The 13,098-nt window shown below is 41.3% G+C and overlaps 1 protein-coding gene across 1 annotated transcript in view; it reads right to left on the minus strand.

Moving 5' to 3' along the window:
• Positions 1–13,098, minus strand: part of ARHGAP39 (Rho GTPase activating protein 39) — a 152,874-nt gene that overhangs the window by 16,328 nt on the left and 123,448 nt on the right.

Here is a 13,098-nt window from a genome sequence, read left to right on the forward strand (position 1 = left end):
ACAACCACAGCTAGGCTTAGCCTCCTCTCTTCAGCCATAAGTTTCACCAGAGCCTCAAGATCGAGGGCTTGACTTATTAAGTAGGGGGTTCCTAATTTCACATAGCATATGTTCTGTCCAAGATAAACAATCAATGTCTCACATTATCTTCACTCGGTTGTACAATCATCAATCTGTATTTTAAACAATTATCATAACCTCCCAAACCCCAAAGCTCTTATCAGTCCCTAATTATTTATTATTTATTTATCTATTCCTAGTATTAGTGCGGTACTCGTAAGGTATTCCTATTAATATGCAATAGGTAGTTTTCCCCATATACCACTCTGTTGTTAACTCTTTGTACCAGTGTCATATGTTAGAAGTAGATCTTGCAAGCACTTATTTATATTTGTAACGCTAATCTGTGGGATACATACCTTTAAACAACCCCTTTCAATCATGTTCACCTTCAATGCAGTACTGATATTTATCATCCCATTAATGAACTATCATCACTTCTGTCCACTCCCATACAATGAAGTTCACCTTTATTAACATGTCTGTACATACTAGGTAATCATTCCCCTTCACTAGCTTCTGTCTATCTCTAGGTCCCCTATATTCTACATTATAAGGCTCTTATTTTACATTGTTCATGGAGTTCATATTAGTGATAAAATACAATATCTCTCCTTTTGTGTCTGACTTATTTCACTCAGCATTATATCTTCAAGGTTCAATCCATGTTGTCATGTTTCAGGACCTTGTTCCTTCTTACTGCTGCATAGTATTCCATCATATGTTTATACCACATTTTGTTTATCTACTAGTCTGTTGAAGGACCCTTGGATTATTTCCATCTCTTGGCAATTGTGAACAATGCTGCTATGAACATCAGTGTGAAAATGCCACTGATTTCCATGCATTGATCTTGTAGCCTACCATTTTGCTGAAGTAATTTCTTAGCTCTAATAGCTTTCTTGTAGATTTTTCTGGATTTTCTATATATAGTATCATGCCATCTACAAAGAGGGACAGTTTTCCTTTTCAATTTGAATTCCTTTTGTTTCTTTTTCTGCTCTGTTTATTTCTAAACTGTTCTGGCTAGAACTTCCAGTACAATGTTGAATAACAGTGGTGACAGCGGGCATCCTGATCTTATGGGGAAAGCTTTCAGTCTTTCACCATTGAGTATTGTATTGCTGTGGCTTTTTCATATTTGTCCTTTAAGAGGTTGAGGATGTTTCCTTTTATTCCTGATTTTCTGGGTGCTTCTATCAATAAATGGTGCTGGATTTTTTCAAATGTCTTTTCTGTGTCAATAGAGATGATTGTGTTTTTTCCCTTCTTTCTATTAATGTGGTTATTACATAGATTGACTTTCTTGTCTTGGATCACTCATGCATTCCTGGGATAAATCCCACTTGATTCTGGTAGATAATCTTAATCTGCTGTTGGATTTGGTTTGGTAGTATTTTGTTGAGATTTTCTTTTTTGTGTGATGCCTTTATCTGGCTTTTGTATCAGGAATACTGGTCTTACAGGAGTTAGGAGGTGTTCCTACCTCTTCACTTTTTGGGGGAAGAATCTGAGCAGGATTAGTGTTAATTCTTCTTGGAATGCTTGGTTGAGTTCACCAGTGAAGCCATCTAGTCCTGAAGTTTTCTTTGTTGGGAGGTTTTCTGATTACTGATTAAATTCTTTTCTTGTAATTGGTCTGCTAAGGTCCTCTATTTCTTCTTGTTTCAGTTCAAATAACTGGATTGTTTCTAGGAATTTGTCCATTTCATCTAGATTTTCTAATTTGTTGGGCCAAGTATTCTCCTAACTTATTTTCCTGGAAATGCTCCCGAGGCCTTCTGGGCTGCTTCAGTCCGGGGTGGTTGCTCTTGAACCCTGGCTGTACAGCTGCATCCTGGGGTGTCCCGTCCCCTTCCTGGGAATTCCCTTTTCAGCTTGCCAGTGTGGACTCCCTCTTTCCTGGATCCAACATCTTCCTTTTTCTTGGAGAACTTCCTTATCTGGAAGAAGGGATGCTCCAGAAGCGTCCTGAGGAAAGGGGCGTGGACAGTGAAGTTCTCGAGATGCTGCAGGGCACGAAGTACCTTTATCCTGCTCTTACACGTGGTGGACAGTTTGGCTGAGTAAAGAATTCTAGACTGAGAGGGAACTTCCCTCAGAGTTTCGGCTGCATGATTCCATTATCTTCTGGACCATAACGCATTCTGATCTTCCTGATCTTTTGGGTGTGATCTGTTTTGTTTTCTTCTCTCTGGGCAGCAGCAGTCATGGGGTAGGGTGAAGGGCAGGGAGGTGACCTGGGACATTGGAGGGTGGGTGGCCGGCAGTCTGGGCATGAGCTGAGGCTGTGAGCCCCAGTGCGTGCTTCACTGCCCCGCTGGTCTTCACCCACAGACACAAATTTAAAGATTAAACCCCAAGCGCAGGGTCCTTCTGAAGATGGGCCTGCGTGACGGCGCTGGCTGCACATCCAGAAGACACCAGGTGCAGACTTTTTCTTGCCTCTTCCTCTCCAATGTGCCTGAGGCCCTCCAGGGCAGACACCCTCTGATGCCCTCCCTAAAGCATAATCTCCAGGCACCTGTCAAGGGACGGAAACAACTGACAGCAGACACTGAGTGCTTACTTCATGCCAGGTACTAGTCTATACTTTATATGTATATTGTTTTATAAAATTAAAAAACATTTTATTACAGAATTTAGAACATATTCAAATAGGCAGAAATGTATAATAAAACTTGAAGGTATGCATCACCCCAGCCAGTGTACGTATTAATTCTCGTCATCTTCACAACTATGTGAATGTTTTCCCTTTTTACCAACGAGGTTACTTGATTGCCCAGCATCACCTGCTGGAGGAGGAACAGATAGGATTGGTTTTATTCATCCAATGAATACAATACGAATGACATAAACTGCACATGTTCTAAATGTTCTAAATGTAATGTGTTGGCAAATGCACACCCCCTGAAACCAGCCCACAGTTGAGAGAGCACATCTCCATCACTCCCAAGCGTCCTGGAGCCCCTTTGTCATGTCTCGCTCCTGCCTGCCCCCCTCCCCCAATCCTGCAATCACCAACCTGCTTTCTGTCATGACAGGTGAGTTCGCATCTCCTAGAACGTTACGTGAATGCAGTTATACCGTATGAACTCTTTACAAGCTGGCTCCGTGCACTCAGCATGATTATTTAGAAACTGCATCCATCACTGGTTCATTCCTCTATTTTTAAAAAAATATTTTATTATGGTAACTGTGCCAGTTTGAATGTATTATGTCCCCCCAAACGCCATTATCTTTGATGCAATCTTGTGTGGGCAGACGTATTAGTATTGATTAGATTGTAATTCTTTGATTGAGTGTTTCCATGGAGATGCACCCCTCCCAACTGTGGGTGATGACTCTGACTGGATAGTTCCCATGGAGGTGTGGCCCTGCCCATACAGCGTGGGCCTTGATTAGTTCACTGGAGCACTACATAAGCTCAGACAGAAGGGGTGAGCTTGCAACAGCCAAGAAGGACACTTTGAAGAATGCAAAGGAGCTGAGAGAGGAACTGCACTTTAAGAGACATTTTGGAGACAGCCTTTGAAAGCAGACTTTTGCTCCAGAGAAGCTAAGAGAGAACAAATGCCCCAAGAGCAACTGAGAGTGACATTTTGGAGAGAAGCTGAAGCCTACAGAGGAACATCCTGGGAGAAAGCCATTTTGAACCCAGAACTCTGGAGCAGATGCCAGCCACGTGCCTTCCCAGTGAACAGAGGTTTTCTGGACACCATTGGCCATCCTCTAGTGAAGGACACTTCATGGCCTGAAGACTGTAACTGTGTGACCAAATAAACCCCCTTTTATAAAAGCCAATCCATTTCTGGTGTTTTGCATTCCGGCAGCATTAGCAAACTAGAACAGATTTTGGTACTAGAGAAGTGGGGTGCTGGTGCTGCTGCGTTTGCAAATACCAGACATGCTGGAACAGCTTTTAAAATGGATACGGGGAAGATTCTGGAAGAACTGTGAGGAGCCTGATAGAAAAGGCCTAAACTGCTCTGAAAACACTGTTTGTGGAAATATGGACTCTAAAGATAATTCTGATGAGGCCTTGAGCAGAAGTGACAAATGTGTTGTTGCAAACTGGAAGGAAGGTGATCCTTGTTTTAAGGTGGCAGAGAATTTGGCAAAATTGAGTCCTGGTGTTGGTTGGAAGGCAGAATTTGAAAGTGACGACCTGGAATATTTAGCTGATGAGATCTCCAAGCAAAATATAGAAGTAGCCTGGCTTTTACTTGCAGCTTATAGTAAGATGAGAGAGGACAGAGGTAAGCTGAGAAATGAACTCTTGGTTTCAAAGAAACCAGAGATTGATGGCCTGAAAAACTCTGGGCTTCCAGGGGGTGAAACCCCAGAAGCTACACCCCAACATGAGGATGTAACCAAACATGAAATGGCCAGCCGCCATTTCAATACAAGCCAAGATTGGAGGAATTAAGCAGGAATTAAGACAGTGGAAAGTCCTACTGTCTGATGGCTTTGACTTCCGTGTGCTTCATGCGAAGCCAACAGAATTTTTGCAAGCTCTTTACAGACAGAGCCGCTGCCGGTCGGGACTGGAGCGGACAGACAAGGAACAAATTGAAGAAAAAATTTCTTTAAAGACAGAGCCATGGAGGTTGAGGTCTGGAGTCAAGAGGTCTCGGGCTGGGAGAGCGGAGCAGCCCACATGCACGGAAAGGGTGAGTTTGCCTTGGAGGTCGAGGGTGGGCCTCCCACCTCCATGCTCTGGAAGAGTTTTGCCACCTCAGGTCCCAAAGAGGGTGGAGCACATTCCCAGGGAATTGGGGAGAGCCTGGCTGCCACCACACTGTTCTGAAGGGGTTGAGCGTGTGCCCCGGAGATGGAAGGGAATCCGGGAGCTGCCCCGATGTTTGAGGAGGGTGGGGCCGAGAAGGTGGTCTCCTCCGTGTGTGGATATGTTGGAGCACACCCCAGCATTTGGAGAGAAAAGGACTGCCACAAAGGCCGTCAGGAACAGTTGGAATCCCTCAAGTCCCAAGGATGCCACCTCATTCTGTTAATGACTCTCAGACTTTGAAATCTAATGGAGTTTGCCCTGTGGGTTTTAGGAACTGTTTTGGTCCCATTAACCCTGTTTTCCTTTCAGTTTCTCCTTAAGGCAATGGAAATATTTACCCCATGATTGTCCCTCTTTTGTATATTGGAAGCACATAACTTGTTCTAAGTTTTACAGATCCACAGTCAGAGGGGAATTTTGCTTTCCGACAGACCACACCTGTAACTGATTTAGTGGGGTCTTGTACTTACCTATTGTTACTGAAATGATTTAAGTTTTTGTGATATTGTGATGAGATGAATGTATTTTATATATGGAAAGATCATGTCATTTTGGGGTGCAGAGGGTGGAATGTGCCAGTTCGAATGTGTTATGTCCCCCAAAATGCCATTATCTTTGATGTATTCTTGTGTGGGCAGCTGTATTAATGTTTATTAGACTGTAATTCTTTGAGTGTTTCCATGGAGATGCGACCCATCCCAACTGTGGGTGATGACTGACTGGATAGTTTCCATGGAGGTGTGGCCCTGCCCATTCAGCGTGGGCCTTGATTGGTTCATTGGAGCTCTATATAAGCTCAGACAGGAGGAGTGAGCTTGCTACAGCCAAGAGGGACACTTTGAAGAACACACAGGAGCTGAGAGAGGAGCTGCAGATAAGAGAGAGTTTGAAGATGGCCGCTAAAAGCAGTCTTTTGTGCCAGAGAAGCTAAGAGAGGGCAAATGCCCCAAGAGCAACTGAGAGTGACATTTTGAAGAGAAGCTGAAGCCTAGAGAGGAATATCCTGGGAGAAAGCCAATTTGAAACCAGAACTCTGAAGCAGATGCCAGCCACGTGCCTTCTCAGCTAACAGAGGTTTTCTGGACACCATTGGCCATCCTCCAGTGAAGGTACCTGATTGTTGATGGCCGTAAGACTGTAACTGTGTGACCAAATAAACCCCCTTTCATAAAAGCCAATCCATTTCTGGTGTTTTGCATTCTGACAGCATTAGCAAACTAGAACAGTAACATAACATAAAATTCCCATTTTTACATGTAAAATTCAGTGCATTAATTACACTCACAATGTTGTGCTACCATCACCACCATCCATCATCAAAACTTTCTCATCTCCCTAAATAGAGACTCTATCCATCAAGTACTGACTCCCCCTTCCCCCTCCCCCCACCTCTGGTAGCCTGTAATCTACTTTCTGTCTCCACGAATTCACCTATTCTAAACATTTCATATATGTTCCAGTCTGCTTAAGCTGCCAAAATGCAATATACAAGAAATGGATTAGCTTTTTACAAAGGGGATTTATTAGGTTACAAATTTACAGTTCTAAGCCTATAAGTATCCAAACTAAGGCATCAACAAAAGGATACCGTCACCGAAGAAAGGCTGATGGCATCTGGAGCACCTCTGTCAGCCTAGAAGGCACATGGCTGGCGTCTGCTGGTCCTTTGCTCCCAGGTTGCACTGCTTTCAGCTTCTGATTCCAGTGGCTTTCTCTTTAAGCATCTGTGGGTTCTCAGTTAGGTTCTCCAGGGTAAACTCTGGGCTTCATCTCTTAGCTTAGCAACTTCAAACGTGTGGTTTCAATGGCTGTCTCCAAAATGACTCTTGGCGTTTTCTCTCTAAGCATCTCTCAGTTCTCTTCAAAATGTCTCTTTTATCCTCTCATTAGAGGTTGCCAGCAAACTACCTGAAGACCCACCTTGAATGGATGGGGTCACACCTCCATGGAAATAATCTGATCAAAAGGCCCCACCCTCAAATGGGTGTGTCACATCTGCATGGGAGCAGCCTAATCAAAAGATCTCACCACAATAAGTCTGCCTGCACGAGTGGATTTAAAGAATAGTCTTTTATGGGGTACATAACATATTCAAACCAGCACAATGTATAAGTGAAATCATACAATATTTGTCCTTTTGGGTCCAGCTTATCTCCCTCAACATGATGTCTTCAGGATTCATCCATGTTGTAGCATGTAGTTCTTTATTTCTTTTTATGGCGGGATAGTAGTCCATTGTATGGTTATACAACATTTTGTTTATCCACTCCTCTGCTGATGGACACTTAGGTTGTTTTCACCATTTGGCTATTGTGAATAATACTGCTATGAACTCTGGTGTACAGATGGACACTTAGGTTGTTTTCACCATTTGGCTATTGTGAATAATACTGCTATGAACTCTGGTGTACAGATATCTGTTTGAATCCCTGCTTTTCAATTCTTTGGGTTATGTACCTAGAAATATGATTGCCATATGATAATTCTATACTTAACTTTGTGAGAAACTGCCAAACTGTTTTCAAAGCAGCTGCAACACTTTACAGTCCCATCAAAAATGTACAAGGTTTTCTATTTCTCATCATCCTTGCCAACACTTGTTATTTTCCACTTTTTAAATAATAGCCATCTTAGTGGGTGTGAAGTGGTGTCTCATTGTAGTTTTTTTGCATTTTCCCATTGGCTAATGATGTTGAGTATTTTTTTTTTAATGCAATAGCTTTTTTTTTACTTTATCAAAAAATTAAAAAAAAACAATTCAAACAAAACAAAACAAAGAAATAATAACAATTAACCTAAAGTAACTGCATTACTTCTTATTCCTTTGTTTTGTCAGGGTTTGTTAATTTTCTTGGGTATGGTAGCGACAAGTTGGAAGCAATGAGTATCTTTCCATGTGCTTACTGGCTACTTCTATATGTTCTCCGGAGAAATGTCTATTTAAGTCCTTTATCCATTGATTCAGTTTCTTCACTGCTAAAGCAAATGCCGTGCAACTGGCTGGCTTTAACAACGGAACTTACTGGCTCACAGTGAGGCAGGAAAAGTCCAAATCAAGGCATCATCAACGCGATGCTTTCTCCCTGAAGCGAGTGACGTCTGGGCTGGCTGCCCACGGTCCTCGGTCCTCGGCCCCTCTGTCACAGGGCAATGCACACGGCCGCCTCTCGGGTCTCTGCCTTCTCTTCCGGATTCTACTGACTTTCAGCTGCTGGCTGTTTCCTCTGGCCTTTCTCTCTATCTGTCTGAATTTCATTCTGCTTATAAAGGACTCCAGCAATAGGATTAAGACCCATTCTGAGTTGAGCTGGGCCACAACTTCACCTGACGTCACCTCATCGAAAAGTCCTACTTACAATGGGTTCATATCTATAGGAATGGATTAAGTTTAAGAACATGTTTTTCTGGTATACATAGCTTCAAACCACCACACTCATTTTTAACTGGGTTGTCTTTTTGTTGTTGAGTTGTAGGAGTTCTTTATATATTCTGATGTTAGACTGTAATATATGATTTGCAACCATTTCTCCCATTATGTAGATTGTCTTTTCACTTTCTTGATGTCTTCTGATGCACAAAAGTTTTAAATTTTGATGAAGTCTAATTTATCTATTTTTTCCTTTGTTGTTCATGTTTTTGGTGTCATATCATAGTTTACTTTTTTTATTGCTGACCAGTATTCCATTGTATGACTATACCACATTCTGTTTATTCATTCACCTGATAATGGACACTTGTGTTGCATCTGTTTTTATTTTTAATTACGATTTATTCATTTATTCACACATCATACAATCATCCTAAGTATATAATCCATTGATCACAATACCATCACATAGTTATTAATTCATCACCTCGATCAATTTTTTTAAATATTTTCCTTGTACCAGAAAAAGAGAAAGCAAGAATAAAACAAACAAGAGTAAAAACAACAACCAAATTGTCCCCCCCTCCATTCTTCCTTTATTTTATTTTATTTTTTTTTTGCCCCCCTTTTTTCTATTCAACCATCCCTACACTGGACAAAGGGGACTGTGATCCACGTGGCTTTCCCAATCACATTGTCACCCTTCATAAGCTACATTGTTACACAATCATCTTCACGATTCATGGGTTCTGGGTTGTAGTTTGATAGTTTCAGGTATTTACTGCTAGCTATCCCAATTCATTAGAACCTAAAAAGGGTTGTCTATATTGTGCGTAAGAATGCCCACCAGAGTGACCTCTCGGCTCCTTTTGGAATCTCTCAGCCACTGAAACTTATTTCATTTCATTTCATATCCCCCTTTTGGTCAAGAAGATGTTCTCCATCCCACGATGCTGGGTCTAGATTCCTCCCCAGGAGTCATATTCCGTGTTGCAAGGAGGATTTACACCCCTGGGTGTCTGATCCCATGTAGAGAGGAGGGCAGTGACTTCACCTGCCAAGTTGGCTTAGCTGTAATTCATGTTTTCAGTTCTCTTGGGTAAATACCTAGGTCTGGAATTTTGGATCATATAGTAGATTTATGTGTAACTTTTTAAAAAACTTCCAAACTGTTTTCCGAAGTGATTGTACCATTTTATATTCTTGGGAGTACTGTACGTGATTTCCATTGCTTCACATCTTTTCCAAACTGTTATGATCAGTTTTTTTAAATTTTAGACATTCTAATAGGTGAGTAGTTGTATCTTACTTAAAAATATTAATTAAAAATGGTTTTAGTTTGCATTTCCCTAATGACTAAGGATGTTGATCATTGTTTCATGTGATTTTTTTTTTTTTTTTTGGCCATCCATATATCTCCATTGGTAAAGTATGTGTTTAAATCTTTTTTGTTGTTGTTTTTAAAAGCTTTTACCCATAAAAAATTGGGTGGTTTAGGTTTTTATTATTGAATTTTGAAGGTTTTTAAAAAATGTGTTCTATATACAAGTTCTTTGTAAGATATGTGTTTTGCATATTCCTTTTCTCAGTCTTTTTTTTTCTTGTAATAAACTTTCGATTTTAGAATCTTTGTAAATTCACAGGAAGGTTATGAAGACAGCACAAAGAGTTCTGATGCACCCCATCTCTAATTTCTCCTATTCTTACATCTTACACAAGAATGGTACATTTGTCACAACTGACGACATGATAATGAAGTCCATACTTTATTCTGATTTCCTTGGAATTTCCCTGATGTCCTTTTTCTGTTCCAAGACCCCACACTACATTCAGTTACCAAATCTCCTTAGGCTCCTCTCAGCTGTGACCCTTTATCAGACTTTTCTTGTTTTTGATGATCGTGACAATTCTTTTTCAAATAACATTGAGATATACTTCACATACCAAAAACTCTCCCTTTTAAAGAGTACAATTCAGTGGTTTTTAGCACATTCTCAGTGCAATCATCACCACTCTGTAACTTCAGAACATTCTCATCAACCCAAATGAAATCTTTCTTTTTCTATGGATTGAGAACTTGACACAATTTGGAGCAGTTTTGATCAGATACTTTGCAGAGCACCCCTCCATCGGGACTGTCTGATGTTTTTCTCGTGGGTAGACTGGGGTTGTGGGTTTCTGGGACCACAGGCATTTCCATCCCATCTGTCACACGACTTGTCACTGTTGCTGCGGCCTCGACCACCTGGCTGAGGTCATGCTCGTCCCCCCACCCCCCACACTACAGAAGTCCTACGGACACACGTACGGAGGGGGACTCGTGCCCACCTCCCTGAGGGCACAGTATCGACATAAAAGTATTTGAAAGTCCTCTGCATGGGACATTTGTCTAGTCCCCCTATTTAATTATGTAATTACTTATATCACTGTGGGTCTTGACTCTATGCTTCTGGTAATAATCCAATACGACTTTATTCTGTTGCTCTGACTGTCCTAGTTTGGGTCACTGAGAGCTCTTCCCATTGGCTCCTGTGTCCCCTGCACATGCTGGCATCACTCCCCTCAAGCCTCCAGCCCGAGGGCTTCCTTACCTTCTGGCTCCAGGCTCATCGTGCACCTCCTGCCCCAGTCCTAGGGCCAGCCATTTCTCCAGGGAGCCCTGGTTCCTTTCTCTGGAGAATGGTGTTAGAAACCAAGATCTGGGTGCTGGGTCTGCTCATTTCTACTGGGTTATCATTGCTTCTAGGCCCTCTGTTGACAGCAAGGAAATATCTGCCTGAATACTGTATACATCTATCAATATTTCTGTATGTGACCACATCATCTGTATTCAGCTAAACATGGATTCATACTGATGTCTCTGACTCCAACTCAAGTCCACTGCCACGTGGCACTCTCCAGTCTCTCCCTTGCATGCCTATAACTGGATTGTGTATTTATTTTCTTAACAGCACCTTTTGAGGAGAAGGAGATGTAATTTTTATGATGTCCAATTTTTCAACTTTTTTTTCTTTTATAGATAATGCTTTTGGTGCTATATCTAAAAAAATTCTTTGTCTAACCCCAGGAAACAAGGATTTTCTGTTTTGCTCTAGAAGTTTTATAGTTTTAGGTTTTATATTTAGGTCTATGCTCATTTTGAATTAGTTTTTGTATCTAATGCGAAGTATAGGTTGACGTTCTTTGTCCTTCTTTCTTTCTTTTCTTCATACAGAGCTCTCCAATGTGCCAGCAGCTTGGGTGAAAAAGACCACCCTTTCTTCACTGAGTTGCCTTTGTACCTCCATGGAAAGCCAGTTAGACATATATGTGTTCGCCTATTTCTGACTCTATTCTGTTCCTCTGGTCTATTGTCCACCTCTATAACAATACCACACTCTCATGAGCTTTACAAGAAGGCTTGAAATCGAGTACTGTTAGCCTTCCAACCTGGTTCTTTTTCAAGGGTGCTTTGGCTATTCTAGGTGCTTTGTATTTCCTATGCATTTTAGAATAAGCCTGTCAAATTCTAAAGGAAGAAAAAAGCCTACTGGGATTTTAATTAGGATTTAATTGATAGATCAATTTCAATAGAACTGACATCTTAGCAATATTAAAATTTCTGATTTATAAACACAGCATGTCTCCATTAACTTAGGTCTTCTTTGATTTCTCTTAGCAATGTTTTACAGTTTTCAGTGTCAAGGTCTCACGCATCTTTTGCCAGATGTTTGGTTTGCTTTGCTAAAGCTTTCAGAATGCAATATACCAGAAAAAGGTTGACTTTTACAATAGGGATTTATTCGTTTACAAATGTGCAGTTCTAAGGCCATGAAAATGTCCCAATTAAGGCATCAGGAGGAAGATACCTTCTGTGAGGAAAGGCTGCTGACATCTGGGGCTCCTCTGTCATGTGGAAGGCACATGGTGACGTCTGCTGGTCCTTCTCTCCTGGTTCTGGTTTCAGTGGCTGTCTCCAGATGTCTCTGGGCACTTCTCTCTCTTATCCTCATACAGGACCCGGGTAAAGGGATTAAGACCCACCCTGAAAGGGCTGGGTCCCATCTCATTTGAACCAAAAGACCCCCCCCACAATAGGTCTGCCCCCAGGGATGGATTAAAAGAACATGGCCTTTTGTGGGGTACATAACAGCTGCAAACCAGCACACCAGATTTATCCCTAAGTATATCATATTTTTTAATGCTATTGTAAATGGTATTTTAAAAAATGTCAATTTTCAATTGTTTATTACTAGGCTAGTATTTAGAAACATGGTTAATTTTTATATACTAGCCTTGCATCCCGCAATCCTGCTAAACTCATTTATTCATTCTTGTAGATTTTCTGTGGATTCCATATGGTTTTCTAAATAAAGGATTGTGTTGTATGTAAAAAAGACAATTGGACATTTCCTTCCCAATATCTGTATGCCTTTTACTTCTTTTTCTTGATTTAAGACACCGGCTAGGACTTCTGGTGCGATGTTGGATAGATGCAGCGAGACGGGAGGTACTGGCCCTGCCCCTGATCTCAGGGAAGCATTTAGTCTTCCACCGTTAGGTACGACGTCAACTGTAGGGTTTTTATATATGCCCTTTGTAAGGTTGAGAAAGTTCCCTTCTATTCCTACTGTTTGGAGTTTTATCATGAACAAATGTTGGATTTTGCTTTTTCTACATCAATTGAGATGATCATATGGTTTTCCTTTTATCCCCTGTTGATATGGTGAATTACATTGATTGATTTTCAAATGTTAAACCAACCTTGCCTCCTCGGATAAACCCCACTAGTCAATGTTTTAGTGTCCTGGTTGCTAAAAACAAATACCATACAATGGGTTGGCTTAGACTATGGGAATTCATAGGCTCTAGTTCGAGCCGTGTCAACAAGGTGATGCTT

The sequence above is a fragment of the Choloepus didactylus genome, chromosome 14, assembly GCF_015220235.1.
Source record: "Choloepus didactylus isolate mChoDid1 chromosome 14, mChoDid1.pri, whole genome shotgun sequence".
Taxonomy (NCBI): Eukaryota; Metazoa; Chordata; class Mammalia; order Pilosa; family Megalonychidae; genus Choloepus; species Choloepus didactylus.